This window comes from Tachysurus fulvidraco, chromosome 7 (genome assembly GCF_022655615.1).
Source record: "Tachysurus fulvidraco isolate hzauxx_2018 chromosome 7, HZAU_PFXX_2.0, whole genome shotgun sequence".
Classification (NCBI taxonomy): Eukaryota; Metazoa; Chordata; class Actinopteri; order Siluriformes; family Bagridae; genus Tachysurus; species Tachysurus fulvidraco.
Genome location: NC_062524.1, coordinates 5,890,672 through 5,911,917, shown reverse-complemented (window position 1 = coordinate 5,911,917; position 21,246 = coordinate 5,890,672). Strand labels below are relative to the sequence as shown.

At 39.4% G+C, this 21,246-nt stretch overlaps 1 protein-coding gene across 7 annotated transcripts in view; it reads left to right on the top strand.

Moving 5' to 3' along the window:
• Positions 1 to 1,828: 1,828 nt before the first annotated feature.
• The window catches only part of gabbr1b (gamma-aminobutyric acid (GABA) B receptor, 1b), a 110,546-nt gene continuing 91,128 nt past the window's right edge, over positions 1,829 to 21,246 (top strand). For 3 of the 7 annotated variants that reach the window (XM_047816138.1, XM_047816137.1, XM_047816134.1), the window contains exon 1: positions 1,829 to 2,653. The gene's annotated coding sequence lies outside the window, so the exon portion shown is untranslated. Of the gene's footprint in view, positions 2,654 to 18,273; positions 18,328 to 21,246 lie in introns of those variants that run through there. The other 4 variants (XM_047816135.1, XM_047816139.1, XM_047816136.1 and 1 more) reach the window with 4 other exon arrangements.

The following is a 21,246-nucleotide window of genomic DNA, read 5'->3' as shown; positions in this document are numbered from 1 at the left end:
AGTTAATTAATCCTAGTTAATCTCCCCTAGCCAATACAGTTTTACATAAGGTTTGCTAAACAAGGGGCAAGGGAAGATATTGTAGCTCGTCTGAAAGACAGCTGAATGAAATTTGTAACTTCATCAATTTTTTTTGTACAGCGTAATCACTAAGGACGTGTCTCAATCAGCTCCCTAGTTCACTACTTAAGGCACTGATCAGGCAATCTGTCATTTTAATGACTGTGTCTTTTAATCGCAAAATCTTTCCAGTGCACTGTAACATTTGCTCCTTAACAAAAATCCTACAATGCACCACAAAAATCAGGGAGCATCGACGCTCACTCACTATGTTTCCTTACTGGAAATGATGTTATATTTTTTGAAACGTCTGACCTTGAAGAAACTGGCAGAAGAAACTAGTCTCAGCAAGTGTCTTTACAAAGCTAAGTAGTTTATTATTGTTGTTGTAGCGCTGACATGATAACGGGTTATGGGTTGTTTGAGTGCAATGACTTTTAAGTGTTTAACGATTAAAAAAAAAAAACACTAGCTAGAAATTTTGCAAGGATTTGGAACACGTTAATAGTAATTTTCATTATGTATTTTAAACAACATTAAAAATATATCATCAAAGTTATGAATGGTGTTGATGAAAGATTTCAAGTTAAGTCAAGAAGCTTTTATTGTCATCTCAAACATATACAGTATAGCTGTTGCAGTACAAAGTGAAATGAGACAACGTTTCTCCAGGATCGTGGTGCTACATAGAACAAAGACAGAGCTAAGGACTTACGTAAGTTAGTTCTAGCCACATAAAGTGCAACTGTGCAACCTGGGGCAAACAGTGCAGGACAAGACAAACAAGACAGACAAGACAGTGCAGGACAAAAGACCGCACAGGACAAAAGATAGTGCAGGACAAAAGTCAGTGCAGTCAAAAAATTACAAGACAATACAAAAAAGACAATAAACAGAAACAGGGCCGAGCAGTGTAAATACTGTATGTTCAAACATTATGGTGCAGTAATACTAGAATAAACACAGTGTTATAGCAGCAGGTCCCTGAGATAATGTAAAGGATTGTGCAAAACAGCAAATGACTGAAATGTCAGACAGCATGTTTAGAGCAAAAAGTGTGCAAAAACAGCGTGTGAACAGGTTGATGCTGTATATTGGAAGTGTGTGTATTTGGTGTAGGTCTGTGCAGTCCATCCAGTTGATGTGTGTGTGTTGTGCTCAGTACAGTTCAATTATTAAGAAGTCTGATGGCTTGTGGGAAGAAACTGTTACACAGTCTGGTCGTGAGGGCCCGAATGCTTCGGTACCTTTTTCCATATGGCAGCAGGGTGATGAGTGTGTGTGAGGGGTGTGTGGGGTCATCCACAATGCTGTTGGCTTTGCGGATGCAGCGTGTGGTGTGTGTCCATGATAGAGGGAAGAGAGTTGTGACGTTTCACAATGAGAGTGTGAAGTCATGTCCTCGTAAAGTGAGTCCTCAGTGTCCAAATGTATAGTGAGTCACAATCCTTACCAGCACCTAATCTGTGTGTACAGTACATGAGATTATGTTTTACAAACTAGAGAGCTGATTGAGACGCTAATTGAAACCCTTATAGCCTTTTAATTCCTAATGTCTTAACATTATCGACATTCAGTGTACATACATACATCTGATGTCTGTGTAAACATATTGAGGGTTGGAGTCTCGGGTGTGTGGAGTTTGGAGGCGTCAAACGGGATTAGAGGGACAGATTAGGGTCAGTTTGGACCCTTTTGGCTTTTCATATCATATAGAAACAACCACGTTACGTCTTTCTCACGGTGACGTCGGGAGAGAGAGAGAAAAAGAAAGAGAGAAAGAGAGAGAGAGAGAGGAACGTACCGTGATGTGATCCGTTCGTCGTCGTCCGTGTGTGTAGCTCTTTCCGTTTTCCTCCAGATTAACGCCGCTCTATTTATTTACAGTATTATATGCGCGTGCTCGCGTGTCTCCTTTAAAAGCCTTGAAGCCATAATCTGCATATTAGAGCTTACTTTTATTTCTGACAACATTATAAATTGCTCGACATTTGGTGGGTAAATTTTCCCCTTTTGCAAGTCCTAGGCGACGGAAACATGGCAATATAAACACAGGCGTTTGGTATTTGTGAGTATCTTCTTGTTTTTCTTTTTTTCTTTTTTTTCTTTTGGGATACATCTAATCCCTGTCGAATTTTCGGATTTTAAAATAATAAGATTTGACCTAATCCAAGTTTTTTTTTTTTTAAATCGAGCAATACGTTGAAATGAAACACTGTTATGATTAATATTATTTTTATTACTCTCTAAAAACCTTGCACCTTATTTTATATTTACCCCACCAAATAATGAGACTTTTAATAATCTAAATATTTTGATGCATTTATGATCGTTAACATAATCTGCTAATGATCTCGCAATATTGTTAATATGAATCGTATAGAAAGCAATTTTTTTGTAAAAAAGAAATAACTCATCTAGCTCCAATTCTGAATCTGTGAAGCTGTGAAGTTTTTTTTCCCCCCAATCATTTTTATTAACCATTTAATCCAAGAACAAGAATTATTTTTCCAGCTTAATATAGACACACTGGATATATAGATATATATATATACAAATATATATCTCCGTATACAGCAAATCCTAACACAAGGCAAGTACAATTTCTTTTGCATTCAAGTTTCTAGATTTATGTTGACTATTTATTTAGAAAATTGCAACAGTTCACAGCAGTACAGTTGATTTGTTGAGACTTCATATATATATACACTCTGTAGGTGTGGTGTGATTGCTGGATCTGTCTCTTTTTTTTGGGAGGAGGGATGGTTGGGGGGCTGGACTGCAGTATCTTCACTGTAAACGTGCCTCTGGGGGTGTCTTTTATATCTCTGTGATGTTTTTTTTTTTTTATTTTCCTGTGGTCTTACACTGCTAGGTGTGCTGAACACCATCTAGCATCTCCAGGCACAGCAGAATCCACATCCCACTCTAACATTACTTTTGATCTCCACTGCAGGGCGACTCTGTTATAGAGATTGATCAGGGCTGGTGAGAGATGTCAAACCTGAAGTAGAAAAAAATAACTGTATGAATTTCTATGAAGGTTTTTTTTAAGCTCTCTTGCTGACTGAAATTAAATTGCATTTCATATTTGTTCTGTATTTGTATTTGCACATTTTCATTTGGCTGTGGGTGCAGGCAGACGCTTCTAGAATTCATCTGGATATACATTTTTCCTTCCTTCATTGATTCAGATGCAATGCTCCACAGAAGTGTTTGCATGACACATAGGAACGTGTGTAAAATTTCACAGACATGTTTTACGCCTTTGGGTAAACACCTGTGGCATGCAGTCGTGTCCCTGTCCATGGTTCTGAAATGAACAGTACAGGCGTTTGAAGCAGGAGAAAATGCAGTGATAAAGTACCAGACAGGGGCTGTGAAACACTTGAAAAGTAGCACATCGTGCACGCCAGCTGCCGATGGCACATTCCCATAAAACTGTGGCTATGCGTGTGAATGTGCTTGAGGCAGCAAATGCAAATCCAGCTTTTTTTCCCCCTTCACATCGAAATTGAATTGCTCATGGTTGTGTTTACTTCGGAGTATTCATCATTTAGTTACATGCACAAGAGAGGTAACCATTAAGGGCGTAAAACGTGTTCATTTGATTCATGGCACCTGTTTCAGTATTTACACTACACCTGCACTGTTCAAAACAGCAGGAAACGTATTATTATTTAGAAACATGAATATGTGGTATTGCATGTTTGGCTCTCACTTTCCACACTTTTCTGTGCCTCAGTCCTAATGAAGGAAACATGACCTCGGTTCTACCGAAAGAGGTGTGTTCTCTCTGTGACTCGAACCTAGTGAAGGAGGTGTGGCTTCTGTGTTTTGGATCCCATTAAAGGAGATATGGCCTCTCTGCCTGCATCCTAGTGAAGGAGGTGTGGCCTTGATTCCAGTAAAGAGGTGTGGCTTATGAACATCAACTTCAGTGTAGGAGGTGTGGCCTAAATTCCTTGAGCTTTGTGAAGGAGGTGTGGCCTTAATGCATTGATCCTAGTGTAGGAGATGTGGCTTTAATGCCTTGATCCCAGTGAAGAAGGTGTGGCTTATGTGCCTCCAACTCCAGCGAAGGAGATGTGGCCTCAATGTGATGATCTCAGTTAAGGAGGTGTTGTCTCAATGCCATGATCCCAGTGTAGGAGGTGTGGCCTCAATTCCTCAATCTTAGTGAAGGCGGTGTGACTTCAATACCTTGATCCCAGTGTAGGAGGTGTGGTCTTAATGCCTTGATCCCACTGAAGGAGGTGTGGTCTCAATGCCTTGATCCCACTGAAGGAGGTGTGGTCTCAATGCCTTGATCCCAGTGAAGGAGGTGTGGTCTCAATGCCTTGATCCCACTGAAGGAGGTGTGGTCTCAATGCCTTGATCCCAGTGAAGGAGGTGTGGCTTTTGTACCTTTCTCATTGAAAGAGGCATTATCATCACTTAATTCTTCTCAATAGAGACAGATTGAATTATGTTTTTGTCAGTTCCAAGTAAAAAGGCTTGGCATCTGTTAGATCTCTAGATGCAGCAGGCAAACCGAACAGTTTTTTTTTTTACTATTCAGTTCACTGCATGACATCATATGGACGTCTAAATTGTATTTACATTTGTTGTGTTTACATAAATTATTATTTGCATTGCTGGAATGTGTGTGCATTTAAACACAAGGTTAAATGTTGGAGAGCAGTGTGCTCGGCTGAGACGACGTATATTCTTATTTGTGTGCATTGTTTCCTGCTGTTACTCAGGAAGGCGTGTGCACTTGGCGACATTTGCGTCTTTCAGTCAACATTTGTTACAGTCTTCAGATATTCCTGCTACAGTGTTTTTAAGGGCACGCTCTGAGTGTCTCGGAGTGTAAACGGAGTTAATTAGCATTTGTGCACAGAACGTGTTTACTCATAAGCAAGGAAAACCTCCTGGGACGTAGTGGCAAGCTAACAATGTGTCTTAATTAGGGGATTAAGGAATACAGTGTGTCCAGTGTGTCTTTGAGGGTGTGCTGACTGGGGCACCATGGAATTTGATCAAGAGACTCAATCTGAAAATGATTCATTTTGTATATTCACAGATATCAGAATAGAGAGAGATAGAGAGAGAGAGAGAGAGAGAGAGAGAGAGAAGAAGAGTGGTGGCATTTACATTTGCATGTATTCATTTGGCAGATGCTTTTATCCCAAGTGACTTACAATGAGGCAAAGCATAGAGGTGTCGAGAAAAGTCGACAGTGATACCTGGGCCACAAGGTTAAATGTCAGACAAGTGACCAAAAATGAGACAGAGAGAGATGCATGAAAAACAGAAAGAGATCTAATAAAATACACACACACACACACACACACACACACACACACACACACACACACACACACACACACACACACACAGCTGTCACACACACTCACAAAACACATTATAGATGATAGAGTATTAATATCCTGAGGAATAGAGGTCATCAATCGATACCTAAGTACTTCTGCTATAATCATAAAGACTGTCCTGCTCATCCCAGGACTCCACTTCACAATATACTCGTTCTGAACTGAACATCATTTCAACATAATATTGTAGTAAAATTGTGTTACTACTGTTTGACTTGATAGTAGAAGAGTAATTATGTATAATTGTACCATTCAGTGTCACCCAGAAGAGGATGATTCTGCTTCCAATCGTTTCTAATCAGGGAGTTTTTCTTTACCACCATCTCCTTAGGCTTGCTCATTAGGAATCTAAATATAAATGTACATGGAGATTGTTGTAGAGCTGTACTGTGACTGTAACTGTCTATTGTTAAAAATTGCCATACTTATTTAACATATTCAATATGACTCGATCTTTAGATGATAAGACTTTTAAGACTTGTCAGACTGAATGAGGTCCCCAGAAATTGACCTGAATTCTGTAATTTTAATAACGTGTGTTCTCCGTGTAGAACCTCAAACAATAAACCTATGATTAAAGAGCTACATACTGTTCACTTCATCACTTCAGACTTGTGCAGAAAATGGGGTAGAGAAATGAGCTTGCGGTAACGAGGATGGTTTTTTTTTTAATTTGTTTTTCTTTCAGTTTTTGATAGCAGTGCTTACACTCTAAAATTGTTCTAAAAATCCACACTTAATTGTTGTTAAAGTCTGTAAGTTGACACCTGACCATCACACTCTTGTCAGAGAACGGATGCCTCCAGCAGGGGCAAAATCTATACCCGAATGCAGTGAATGCAAAAGATTTTTTTTTTTTTTTTTTAAATAACAAGAGAGGCACAAACAGGAAATACTAGGAATCTAGGAATAAACTAGGCAGCTAAATACAATACAAGGTACGAAAAAAAGAAGGTCAAGGACTGCAGCACAACAGGTATAAATAGGGGAAGCGATTACATGGGGAACATGAGGGCAGAGGCAGGAAGGAACTAAGGATCGGGTGGGACAAACACATGTGAGGAAAATACATAAACGAAGGCCCCCTAGCGTTCCAGTAGGGAATTGTCCAAGCTATTATGACACTTCTGCACAAAGTGAAGTAAGCACCATGAGGACATAGTGTGTTAAGGTTGGAGTAGAAGAACTGGAGTGTTCCATACAGAGCCCTGACTCTGACTTAACCCCACTGAACACCTTTGGGATGAACTGGAACTGGTGTCTCATCACCATCCCAACCAACATGCATCTGATCTCACTAATGCTGTTGTAGCTGAATGATCCTAACTCCCCACAGCCATGTTCCAACATCTAGTGGAAAGCTTTCCAGTGGAGAAGAAGAGTTCAGCTCATTTTAACAGGAATAATTGAGAAACGAGACGTTCAACAAGGATATATGAGTGTGGTGGTTGGGTTATATAGCCTTAGATGTACATGTGTGTTGTTTCTGCATCAGTGGAATTTAGCAGGATGTATAAAATGGCTTCATTTCACTAACACAGAAACAGAAACACAGTCTGGTTTTAGATTGAGCACCATGTGTTAGTGGTATCATCAGGCACTGATGTTTAGTCATCTGGAGTGACTCGAGTCAGTAAATGAAGTTCGACACACTTCTTTGACTGGTGGATAATAAAAACAAGAGTGTCTTTAGTTCAGTGGTCTGATTACTAAGCAATAAAAAAGGCATAATGCATAATATTAGCCTTCAGTGAAAACACAATTTTTTTGCTGAAACTAAAGCTAATAGACCTTAAATAAAAATGTTATTTGAATACTGTAATCATCTTCGGTTCACACTTTCATAATAATTATACGTATTATTCAAAATGAAGTGCCTGGTTTATTATTTTTTTTTTGTCTCTGGCATCCTCGTTCAGAAAGAAAGACTAAGACCGTACCAGAAAGCGGGTTGAAGAAATGAGATCGGGTTTAACAGAGTCGTCCATTCCGAGTGAGCGGCCACTGAAGGAGGTCTGAGTGACGATAATAAACTAGAAGGCTAACTCGGGCCTGGATGCTTACACAGGAGCTGAAACTCCTCTTACTGATGGACAGGCTAATCGACTCATTCCTCACCTCTCTGGTTTGAGTAAGTAAAGGCTGTAGAGTTATCACACCTGTACAAATTGCTCCTGAGTGGCAGCCAGCAGGTAAATAGAGTCTCTGGATGACAATCAAGAAGTCCAAGAAAAATGGACGCTTCTCCTTCCTTCTCTTTCGTCTGTTCTGTCTCAGTGACAAAGTCTTTCATAATAGATAGCGATGATTTCTCATACAGATCTTGCTTTCTGTCTCACACACAAATGCACACACGCACACACACACACACACACACACACACACACACACACACACACACACACACACACACACACACACACACACACAATGAGGGAGAAAAGAAGGTCTTCTTTTCTCCCTCATTGTTCCTCTAGCTGCAGCATAAATCATAAATATCCCACTGACGCGACGCATACTCGTAATATCCCGCTGAATTCATGTTCCATGTCTAGAATATGAAAATGATTCTAAACAGCATAATAGCAGAGATGTAATCGCTTTTACAAGTCACACTGACCTCCTGTCTGGAGCTATTTTCGAGATTACGTAAGTAAACACAGACAGTTCAACTACAGTGCATTTTATCTCGTTGAAATATTAGAGCAAAGAAAAGGTTTTGTGAAGTGGCAATTTATGTGTAAGGACAAATGGGATGTGAATACTCTTCTGTTCTCGTGTTACCGAAAATGCAGTTTTCCTTGACATAATCGTTCGGTAGGTGAGACGTGCTGCATACAAGTAGGACATGGGGGGAAAAAAAAGAAATGTTTATGAGTTCAAGCCTCAACTCAAGCCTGGAGATGATGTTGATTTATTTGAGTAAGATCCTTAAACCTCATCAGATTAGCCGTGAACTCTTAAAGGCAAAGATGCTTTCAATCTAGATGCCTTTAGTATTCTTTGGTTCATCCCTCAGGAAGTTTTCTCAGTAGCTAAGTATAGAGTAAGATGATGAATAAAACAGTGAGTGGATTTTTCCTGTGTTATCACATGAAAGCTGTGTGTACATTTTTATTTAACATTTTTATTCCTTTTGCGAGCAGTTAGACTAGTTGAGTGATTAATGAATGTGACACTGTACTTTTTTATCCCATTAAAGTTACATCCGTGATGTGACCCGTGTTTTAGTTCCTGTTATCGTCTTTCCCTCACCGGCTTCTTTTTTTACTTTAGCTTTCCGTTCGTGTTAATGAGACACGGAACTTCATCATGGACAAAAGAAAAAAAAACAAAACGTAAAGTGTAGTCATCAGTCTTGAGCTGCAAGAAAGTGCTGACACTAGAAAATCCTTTCATACATTTTCATTTTAAAAAGGTCTCCTTACGGGAACGTCTTTCCGGATGCTTCTATAGAAACGATGCTGTATTAGAACGATCGCATTTGTATAAAGCTGTGTTTATCTTAGCAGCAGGAAATATTGTCGGAGTCGTTAATTAGATCTAGAAAAATGAACGACACTTTCTGACTAATGATAAACATCTGCCCTGTGGTTTAAGAGCCCTAAATTTTCCGAAGATTGTATTCTGTATTCTGATGTATTCTGTCTCAAGCCGCAGTGGTTCAAGTGATTAAAGCTCTGGGTTGTTGATTGGCTGACTGGGGTTCAAGCCCGCAGCACTGTCAAGTCACTGTTGGGCCCTTGAGAAAGGCCCTTAACACTCTCTGCTCCAGGGGTGCTGTATCATGTCTGATCCCAACGTCCAAAGTTGTGATATGTGAAAAAAGAATTTTAAAGTGCTGTAATGTAAATGTGACTAAAAAAAGGACTTCTATTCTATGATGCTGTTGTAGCTCATCTACTTTGAGGTTCGTCATGTTGTGCGTTCCGTGATGCCTTTCGGTTCACCGCGGTCTCCATCCAGTCTGTTTGTTTTCTCACTGCAGAACAGCTTTTTTGTTTTCTGCACCATTCCGTGTAAACTCTAGAGACAGCCGTGTGAGGAAATTCCCAGATTAGCCGTTTCTGAACTACTCAAACCAGCCCATCTAGCAGAAACAACCCTGCCAGGATCAAAGGCACCGAGGTCCCATTTTACCCAGTCCTGCCGTTTGAAGTGAACATTAACTGAAGCTCTTGCTCTGTATCTAGTTGATTTTATGCACTGCTCTGCTGCCACATGATTGGCAGATTGGATAATTGCATGAATGAACAGAGGTAAAAGTGTTCCTCTAAACGTGACCAGTGAGTGTAGATATAAAGAACGTGGAAGGTTTATTATCTTGTGTCCCCTTGTTCGCTTTTAGGCTGGAATTTTTACCTTTTATTGTTAGTCGCCACCGTCGCCTAAAGACAAAAGGCTGTCTGTGAGCGATCGGCAACCCGTTCAGCTCCTTTCCGTTTAAAGAAAGCTCTTGTAATCTTTAAAATAACTCTTCTTCATCCAATATTAAATGTATCAGTGCTAACATGATTTCTGTTAATGTTTCATTCATCTTCTCTTTCTCTCTCTCTCTCTCTCTCTCTCTCTCTCTCTCTCTCTCTCTCTCTCTCTCTCTCTCTCTCTGACATGCATTCTTTCTCCCGACCTCCTCCCGCCTCACTCACACACACTCATACACTCAGAGCACCTCGTTTTTTTCCCAAATTGTCAGAAGAAATTGCTTTCAGAATGAAAAGAAAAAAATATATATTTCCATTCGAAGCAGTGAATATTGTCTGAGTGCATAACAGGAGTGTGTCTTTGTGTTCGAACAGTAGCCGGCTTTCTCTCATCAGCAACAGCAACGCTGCGACGTGCTTCTATGGCTGACTGATTATATTCTCGTTTTTATTGAGGAAAAAAAGGAAGGTGGTAGAAAATACAAAATTCAAAAGTCAATGGTGAGGAACAGCTGTAGTAGAAGAATTGATTGAAGTCCATCAGCTGTGTTTGGAGTGCTGACAGACGCAGGGTGGAGAAAACCTATTTCAACCTGTCTGTTTCTCAGAAAGAGGCTACAATTTTTAGCGAAAGTCAGCGCTGATCGATTTTTTTTAGGCACAGCTGAGAAGAATGGCGTAGAAATGCATGTGAATTAGGACTGGAATGATGCCATATACATTATAAGGATCAGTTCTCACTGTTTCACAACATGTGGCAGTAAGATTTGTGTGGATGTGGTTCAGGGATTGACAGAAAATATATGAACTAACTAGACCACCATTTTCATGTTCTGACGTATGATTAGCTAGTTAGCTAGATGTGATGCCATTAATAAGGAAAAGTATATGATCATGAAGCACATTACGTTTACTTAATAAAAACTCATCCAGACGTTGGTTAGTGTTTCAGCTATGATGAGTTGTGTTCTGTCCTAGCAAAATAAAAAGCGTTATTATAGTCTTGCTAGTGTTTTTAGCATCTAGCGATATGTTTATCTTTCCGGTAGCAGCATTTATTTTTGTCCTGTCTTTGTCTGGTCATGTCTTGTCCTGTCTTTGCCTTGTCTCTTCTTATATTATCTTGTCTTGTCCTGTCATTGTCCTGTCCCGTCTTACGCGTCTTTGTATTGTCTCTTCTTATCTTATCTTGTCCTGTCATTGCCTTGTTGTCTTGACTTGTCTTGCGTTTGTCTGGTCACATCTTGTATTTGTTTGGTCATTTCTTGTTTCGTCGTTTCCTGTCTTGTCCTGTCTTTTTTTGTCTCAGGTTATCTTGTTTGTGTCTTGTTTTGTCCATGTCTTGTCTTGTCTTGTGATGTTTTGTCACTTCTTTGTATTGTTTTATTCTGTCCTGTCATGTCTTTGTCCTGTCTTGTCTTTGTTTGGTAGCTCAGTGGTTAAGATGTTGGACTACTGATTGGAAAGCTATGGGTTCAAATCCCGGTACCACCAAACTGTCTCTGCTGGTCCACTGATCCAGACTGTTAGCCAGCAGCCGCTCAGCTGTATAAATGTAAGTGGCTCTGAATATTGGCCAAAAGCCGTAAATGTAATATGAGATGATCTTTTCTGACAGTACAGGACAGATTGGTTAATATACCCATACATCTACAATATATCAAATTGTAAAGATTGAAGAAAGTAAATAGGGAGTAGTTTTTTTTCCTGAATGGTAGACCTACTTCTTGCTGTGCAACTGAATAAAAGACTAATTATCAAGACATGAAATCCACTTGGCTAGACACCAGGCTACCGATTTGTCCTTCTCTGCGATTAATCATCTAATTATTCCAGGTTTGTTTATCATACAAATAGAATAATGAAACTAATGAGTTTTTTCACAGCGCTTATGTAAATATGACTAAATATCATTCTTCGTTAATGATTTAGTGACTTCATTGATAATTTTGCTCTAAAAACCCTGTGAATTTACAAAAACAACAACAACAACTACTACTACTTGGCTTTATACTCATGCTTTGTTCAATATGTGCCTTTCATTAGTATTCCTGGTCAGCGAGCCATGCTTGCCAGAGACGTGGTCTCTTATCAGAGCCTACACAGAGCCGCCAAGGTTTGTTCAGCATTATGCCTCCGAAATGGCAGATAATAGGTTTTATAACTCTGCAGTCGTGATTTATGACTGGCTGTTGTGTAACACATTGGTGCCACTGTGTCTAAATCTTTTTGGGTAAAAAAAAAAAAATTCTCCAGTCCCAGTTTTGTGCCTTTGAAACACCGGATTTGGGGTTTTAAAAAATTTGATGTGGGTCAGGTAAGCTCGAACGACGTTTACATCCTGAGCCAGATCTTTAAGCAGGCGCTGGTGGTGGAGCTGAGTGTATAAAAAATAAAAGAAAATAATAAAAAATGAAGGAACAGATGGAGATCAGAGAGAGAGAGAGAGAGAGAGAGAGAGAGAGAGAGAGAGAGAGAGAGAGAGAGAGATGTGGAAGGTGGGAAGAGAGACTTAAAAAAATGACAGAATGTGTGAGTAAGAGAATTAGGGAGATTCTCAGGATTCAATCAGGCTTAGCAAGTATAGAGCAATAGCATTTCCAGTCCCACTGGCTAGATGAATAGCCTCCTCCATTATAATAAATTGTTAATGGCCGTGCAAAGACCAGCATAAAGTGTGAGCATCACACTCATCATTTAGTTAAGCTACATTAGTCTCACTGGTTTATTTAAATGGCCAAGAAAAGCATTTTAAGAAGCTTTTAGTTCCTCCAGAACTGACTTTCTTAGTATTGATCAGAATAGATCAAAGCTACATGTTTTATAAGGTCATAAAGTAAAGAAACATTTAGATGCGTCTGTTTATAAGCTTCCCGTGCAAGAGGGCTACTAATTGTGACTATTACATTCACTCATCCAGAAGACACTTTTATTATTCCTGTGACTTATAGGCATCAGTCAAGCGCTCAACAAGCAGAGCTTTTTCAGCCTGAGCTCACAACCTTTCCTTGGTATCATACGGTATTAGGCTGCTACTACTGATTAGCTATGTGTAGCCCTAGTTGTGAGAAGCAATGCAAACGAAATCCCCATACAGGATCAGAATCTATTATTTAAAGCCCTTTGAATACATTTAAAGCCTCTGAGGCCTCAGATAAAACCATTTTTGAGCAACATACACAGACAGTGAAAAGCTTTTAAACAGGTTAGCTGCTATAGTCAATTAGCTCATAACAAAATGTAAACAAGTGTTTAATCAATGGCTAAATCTTAGTATTTAAGGACTTCCACAAGCAAATTGTAATGAGACTCTTAATGAGTGCTTTATTAAAGTCAAGTGTACTTGTGTAGTGAAGCACAGGATTTAAGACCGGAGGTTATTTCAAGCTGAGATTTGTTATCGTTTTAGGAGTGCTGAGGAAGCTACAAGCTAAACATGTTAACATTTCAAGCTACTAGAATAAGCTATGAAGAAATATAGCTATGAACAATGAAGCTAGTATTTTTCCTCTTTAAATCAAACTAAGGAAAAGAAGCTGAGCATTTTTTGTTTTATTATGAGAGCTAATTTTACTTTTCTGTTTGTAAAAAGAATGTAGCAATGCTAACTGCTACATTCGTCTTACAAACAGAATCATAGCTGCTTTCATAGCGTTATTATCTAGTACAGTGGTGTTAAACTTATCGGGTATTTTCAATCGGTTTAATGGCTGCAAGTCTGATATTAAATTAGTTAGGATGCTGTTGGGTTTCAGTGTCTCTGGTGGTCCAGCAGCAGGATCCTGTGCTTACATTAATGCTGCCAGGGAACCGACCCTGCCTCCGGGGGGGTGTTAACACTCCAGTCTCAAGCCTGCATAAAATAAGAAGGTTGTGTCAGGAAGGGCATTGGCATAAAACCTGTGCCAAATCAAAATATACAAAACGGATAATCTGCTGTGGCAAACAGGGAGCTGTTGGTTTTCAGTGTCAGATGTGTCTTTTTCTCTATTTTTTTTTTTTTTTTGGTAATCTTACACAGAATTTTAGTAGTTAAAGATAACACATTCAAATTTATAATACTCATGAACAAGCACTCGAGGCATCTCAGAGACCTGAAATGGGTTTGATATCACCGTTTTCTTTGAAAAATCTCACAACTGTGTGAGACAAACTAAACGTTTTCTAACTAAACAAATTCTTAAAATCCGCAGTGTCTACTTTCATTCATGTTAAGCATCACCGTGGAATAAGACGTGACAAAGACATTCAATACCGAACATGCAGCAAATTTCATTTGTCCTCTGGGAAAGCAGGGAAAAGTTGAATACATGATGATTTGGATCAGTTTCAGTGCTGTAGGATGTGATGCTGATGTGGATCAGTAATTTGCCCTAGTAGCCTATCATTCATGAATGAGTTGACTCTTTACGTATGCCGACTCTTTTAACTGAACGAGCAAAGCCGGATCTTTTCTTTTACAGCATTTCTAAAGAGCTGTGATATATGATTATTCTGAAATTTCATCAGCCTTCCGTATTTATGATTCTCTCTTTAATCACATCACATACAGTGTATCTAGGGAATCTTATCAGCATCTGAGTTGTCTGGCACAGCATACCAATTTACAGAGGATCACTCTGCACTGCTGCTTATTATAATGATCTATTGTAGTGTATTGTTCTAGGAGATAAATACCAGCATAAATAGGCAACAATCCTCGAATTTTATTAATGGAAGTTAAGTGCAGAAACAGTAGAACTATGATAATATAGTACATATATATTCATCTGTATATTATGTTCATAGCACAGATATATTCACCTGTATATTATATTCATAGTACATACACATCTGTAAATTACTGTTTATAGCAATAGCCATATTTTGTTACATCCTGTAAATTTCAGTTATAATCATAGTCATCTGTATATTATGTTCATAGTACACACACATCTGTAAATTACTTCAATATTACCATTTTATTTAACTTATCTAAATCTTGTACAAACTGTATATCCTGCACTTACTGCTATTGCACCCTGGTTAGACCTAAACTGTATTTTGTTGCCTTGTACTTGCACATGTGTAATGACAATAAAGTTGAATCTAATCTAATCTAATCTAATAATAATATTACTAATAATAAATATAATAAATTCAAATTTATTATACAGATTTGACAATAGATTTTATTTTTTATTAAACTTAGACTTTGGCAAGGAGTCATTTGTGAGTCAAAAGAATCACTTCTTATAGGTGAGTTCAGTTAGGCGCTCTGATTCAGTGAAAAGAGCCAGATTTCCCATCACTACTGTGCAGGAATTTTAACTTAATAAAAACAAAACTGACAGGCACCAAGGCCACGCCTACTTTCTGATCAATTCAGTCTTGATTTGAGTCTGAAGCAACGTAGCCTTATTTGCAAATATTGAGTGTGTAATAGTTCTCTCTACTCCCCTAATAATTATTCTTTACAATCGGGTTATTTTGGACGCGGCCTGTCTCTCACACAAAAGAGGTTTTCTCACACAGGGAATTAGTTTCATCATCCTCAAACGCGTAGGCTCTGTGTTCTCTTCAGTTTACTTGCACAGTCTAGTGGTGTGTGTTTTTTTTTTTTTATTAGGGTTATTGTACCTCCTCAGCGTTTGGTCCATTGACTCTGGTGTCAGACGTGAGTGTGTGAGTCCAGACATGATGCTCATTGTAACAGCTGCCTTGGAGGCATTTCAAATTGCAGGGACATCATTTGAGATGTGAAGACTCTGAGGTCTCATTATCAATAGCTGCTGGTGTAATTTTATCCCAGATCTCTTGGCTTGAATTTGCAGTGTGTTCTGAGTGGGTAGTTGTACCAGTTGTACAGTCTGTGTGTTTGTGTGTGTGTGTGTGTGTTTGTGTGTGTGTGTGTGTGTGTGTGTGTGTGTGTGTGTGTGTATGTAGGTATGCATGTATATTTGTGTGTGAAAGAGATTGTGTGCATTCAATTACAATTCACGTAAAGCTAGGCTACTCAACATGTTCCCCAAAAGCCATTTTTGTGTCCCTCAATACAGCGTTATAAAAATGGTGGTAATAATGAATGAATGAATTAATTAATTCATACATTTTCAACCACTTATCCGAACTTCTCGGGTCACAAGGAGCCTGTGCCTATCTCAGGCGTCATTGGGCATCAAGGCAGGATACACCCTGGATGGAGTACCAACCCATCACAGGGCACACACACACTCTCATTCACTCACACACTCACACACTACGGACAATTTTCTAGAGATGCCAGTTAACCTACCATGCATGTCTTTGGACCGGGGGAGGAAACCGGAATACCCGGAGGAAACCCCCAAGGCACGGGGAGAACATGCAAACTCCGCACACACAAGGCGGAGGTGGGAATCGAACCCCCAACCCTGGAGGTGTGAGGCGAACATGCTAACCACTAAGCCACCGTGTCCCCTGGTGGTAATAATTCTGACCATTTTTAAAAACCCGATCTACTTGGTAACACTTTACAATAACCGTACACGAATAATCCTGCACTAATACCTGCATTAATACTCTCAGTATGAACTACTGATGCATTAAGGCATGTACTAATCATAAACTAATAAAGAATTAACCTTAATTGTGTTGAGAGTCTATTGAACTCGTGCGTAAACAACAACAACAAAAAAAACTTAAGTAGATGTTAGTACACGTTTGTTACCTAATGAATTAATTAACATGCAGGATAAAAACACTCCAAAATAATCTTAGAAAACCTGTTTTTAAAGTTAATAGACAACAGAATCTGATAAATGAATAAATGTTAGTGAATAAAAATTATTTTCCCCCAGAGCATGTATTACTACTACAGTGGGATTGGTGTGACGCAAACTGGGCTGAGATAAAACGATCAGGGTTTATTAGTTTATTAGTGCGTCTTTTATATGTCTGATAAAGAAATCCGGTGTGAATTATGAAAGTAATCCAGTCCTGTTAAATGTTTGTGTAATTTTTGTATAACGTTCTTTCTAACAGAGCACGTTTGATCAAGTTTACTTTAATACATTACGTAATAAACGTGTACTGTCTTGTACTTAAGGTGGTTGTTATTTATTCAAGCATGAGTTCATCAGACTTGTGTCCTAGTTAAGGTTAGCTCTATATTAACTCTATAGTTTATTGTATTAAATCATTTTAGGGATATTTTATGAATAATCCTTATGCATATCTTGTCACTGCCACTATGAGAGCACTATATACTGCATACAGCCACAGGGAATTTATTTCCCCTGAGAAAAGAGGAGCTCTGCATTGAAGCCTGTTAGCTATCTTAAGTCGCATGGTCCTGCTGTAGAGCCCCAGCTTTTGTTTGCTCCTTATTTTCTTCACCATAATAGCACTGATGGCAGTGCCGGAGTGTATAATACAGGCTGTAAATGCCACACTTATTCCTTTGTGTAGACTCTCAGATGCTCTCTTTCCTTCCGCACTAAGTGCATTGACATTGAGTGTGTGTGTATAGACGCACAACACTAATATGATCATTATCAGATTTTGACCAGATTATTTAAGTGGTCATGCAAGCAGTATAGGAGCGATGCCTTAAATCAGATTAGAGGCCTTATCAGACTTCAAGAAATCCATTTAGATGCGTAGATTGTAACCCGGTAATTAAGTTATTCAGCATTAACGCTGTTAATCTGATATTCAACGTTAGTGTGTGTGTGTGTGTACATGTGTGTGTGTGTATGTGTGTTTGTGTGTGTGTGTGTGTGTGTGTGTGTGTGTGTGTGTGTGTGTGTGTGTGTGTGTGTGTGTGTGTGTGTGTGTGTGTGTGAGACGTCCTGTTGAAGTGAATTTACGAATAACTTGACGATTCGCAAGGTTTAAGCAGCCGTCACAAATATCTCCCTCTTTGTCCAGTTCTTACAAAATCACACAAGACACTAAACCAAAGCTGAACATTTGGCTCGTGTTTTGTATTTCTGACACAAAATGCTTGTTTTTTACATAATTAAATCATACATTTATTTATGTACATTTTATTCATTTGACTCTTATCTGAAACAGCTAACAGATAAGGGCTAATGGCCTTCCTCGAGGACTCAAAAGTCACCGCTTGGCTTTAAACTCACAAATTTCCAATCAGTAATCCAGAGACCTTGGTGCAGAGTCACCACTGGCCCATAAAACCCAATTACAGATTAGCACAACGGTGCAGAAGTGAACTAACTACTAGAAGAAGAAAAAAGGAGAAAATCCTCCACCTTTGGTGCCTCTAAAAAAAAAAAAAACAACACACACAGCAGGAAACACTGTCACGCTCCTTCTTCTGAACTGGATCTATTAGTGTATTGGTTTTTTTGAGACTTACACATTATTGTATGTTCAGTATGTAAACTTAAACATGTTCAAGTACATACACATCCCGAATGCTGTGTACGTGTGTGTGTGTGTGTGTGTGTGTGTGTGTGTGTGTGTGTGTGTGTGTGTGTGGGGCTTGCTGAAGCCTCTCCCTTCAGTATTTGGATGAAGGTAGATTACACTCCACAGGTCTTTTTAAACTCTAGCTGCAGAGGAGATTAAGTCTTCAATTCACACCTGGCCTACAGGCTCTTCAGTCTTCGCCAAGGGGCTTTGAAGGGTTGCAAAGGCCCTACAAACGATCGCCCGCAGAAAAATGAGTGTGCGTACTGGAGAGCTCCTCATTCCCTCTCACTCATACACACATAGACACAGCAGGAGCAGGTTGAGCTAGAGGAGCAGGATTTTTGTGCACAGCAGCTTCACACTCACAGTGTGAAATGGCACTGGTCATTTTTTGCCTAGAGAATCATGCACGGTCACGATTGTGACTGAAAGATGAGACTCTTATAACTGACATGACGTGAGTGAAAAATGATGTGAGCCTTTAAACAGGGATCAGTCCTATACACACCTGAAGTGAAGATACACAACCTGAAGCCCTCGATGCGATCGCTATTCACACTAGCAATTTACAGCACAATCATAGCTGTCTATCTTCCTATCTTCTTTTTATTTTTATACGCTGCTGCTCTCTCATATGGCTTTTACGAGGGGTAATTTGCATAGCCATTTGGCTCGGCTTTTCACAATTATGCTGTCTAGCTCGTCCTGATGCTGTTCTAATTATGTAGTTATCTATACAGTCCTGTATAATTTCACTGGATTGTTCTGATCTTCTACTTTTGCACTCTGATCTTGTCCTGCACTTGTTGCATTATTGGAATAAGTACCGTATTTTCCGCACTATAAGGCGCACCTAAGAGCCTTAAATTTTCTCAAAAATCGGCCGTGCGCCTAATAATCCGGAGCGCCTTATGTGTGCACTGAGTTCCAAAAATCTGTAAAAATGTTGTTGTGTGACTTTGGTAAGCGCTCCGCTTGATTGACTGTCGGAACATTTCCCACTGACACAGGGACGTAATACATACACTACGTACGCTGGCAGTGATAAACCAATCAGAGAATATTACGTAATACGTACATTACGTACGCTTACCTTCGCCACGTCTCCGGTAAGGTATCCTCCAAAAATAGCACCAGTGAAGAGACAAGCTTATGAAGCACAATTCAAACTACAGGCTATCAGTTACGCGGTTGTAAATAGGACTAGAAAAATAGGACTGTGAAAGAATTCAACATCAATAGTAGAATAAAGTTTTGTAGACCGTATGTTTTAGCATGCGCCTTATAATACGGTGCGCCTTATAATACGGTGCGCCTTATAATACGGTGCGCCTTATGTGTGGGCTAAGTACAGAAATAGACCCCTGCGCCTTATAATCCGGTGCGCTTTATAGTTCGGAAAATACGGTAGTTGTCCGAACGGATCCTAGAGCCTCGACCGAGTGCTTTTTGTATATTCATTTAAAGATACATTTTGTCTTAGATTACATTTTGAATAGGTATGTATAAGATGTGATATCATAATCATTCATTCATCTTGGGAAGCAATATCTCATGGTCAGGGTCGCTGTAGATCTGAGCGATGAGGCGGAAAAACTCCATGAAAGGGATGCTGGTCTATCACACTACACTACGCACATCCACGTTCTCACCCTCATTCACATCTAGCAGGCTATTTAAGGTACAGTAGAATTACCAATCCACCTACAGCCATGTTTTTGGACAGTGGAGGAAGGAAAAAGTCAGACAGTGAAAAACCAAGGTGTAAAATTCTACACAGCTCAGGATCGAACCAGGGGCTCAGGACACATTTATTCCTATATCTTTGCCTACTTTGGAGATATTTTTAGTTATATTTTAAAAATAGAAATCAGGTTTCTTGCTTCTCCAGGCCTGTGCACTTCTCCAGTGCAGTCTGCTTACTACAGCAATATCAGCGACCTCGTCTGTAATACAGCTTGGATTTGTTAAACAACAACAACAAAAAAACACAGCCGTTTGTTTGAGTGTGTGTGTGTGTGTGTATGTGTGTGTGTGTGTGTGTGTTCTGCACTCTTTTCCTTGTACTCTCTATTCTTGAAAGTCCTGAGTACTATAGTGATTAAATATATACTCACTTTAATAGGAACACCGGTACACCTGCTCATGCAGCTGACGCAGAAGATTTTTTAAAAAATTCAAATGTCATTTGTTTTTTCTCGAGACTTCAGCTGTCTACTTTTGGTCATCCTGTGCACACTATAGGCTCAGAGTGCTGTTTTTGGCTGATATGAATGGATCCTGATGAGATCCTGTGCTGTTGTAGCTCATCCTCCTCAAGGCTTGGCATGTTGTGTGTTCAGAGATGCTGTGTGTTCTGACATGTTGTGTGTTCAGAGATGCTGTGTGTTCTGACATGTTGTGTGTTCAGAGATGCTGTGTGTTCTGACATGTTGTGTGTTCTGACATGTTGTATGTTCAGAGATGCTGTGTGTTCTGACATGTTGTGTGTTCTGACATGTTGTATGTTCAGAGATGCTGTGTGTTCTGACATGTTGTGTGTTCAGAGATGCTGTGTGTTCTGACATGTTGTGTGTTCTGACATGTTGTGTGTTCTGACATGTTGTGTGTTCAGAGATGCTGTGTGTTCTGACATGTTGTGTGTTCAGAGATGTTGTGTGTTCAGAGATGCTGTGTGTTCTGACGTGTGTTCAGAGATGTTGTGTGTTCTGACATGTTATGTGTTCAGACATGTTGTGTGTCCTGACATGTTGTGTGTTCAGAGATGTTGTGTGTTCAGAGATGCTGTGTGTTCTGAGATGCTGTGTGTTCTGACATGTTGTGTGTTCTGACATGTTGTGTGTTCTGACATGTTGTGTGTTCAGAGATGTTTGTTTATTCGGAGATGTGTGTTCTGACATGTTGTGTGTTCTGACATGTTGTGTGTTCAGAGATGTTGTGTGTTCTGACATGTGTGTTCTGACATGTGTGTTCTGACATGTTGTGTG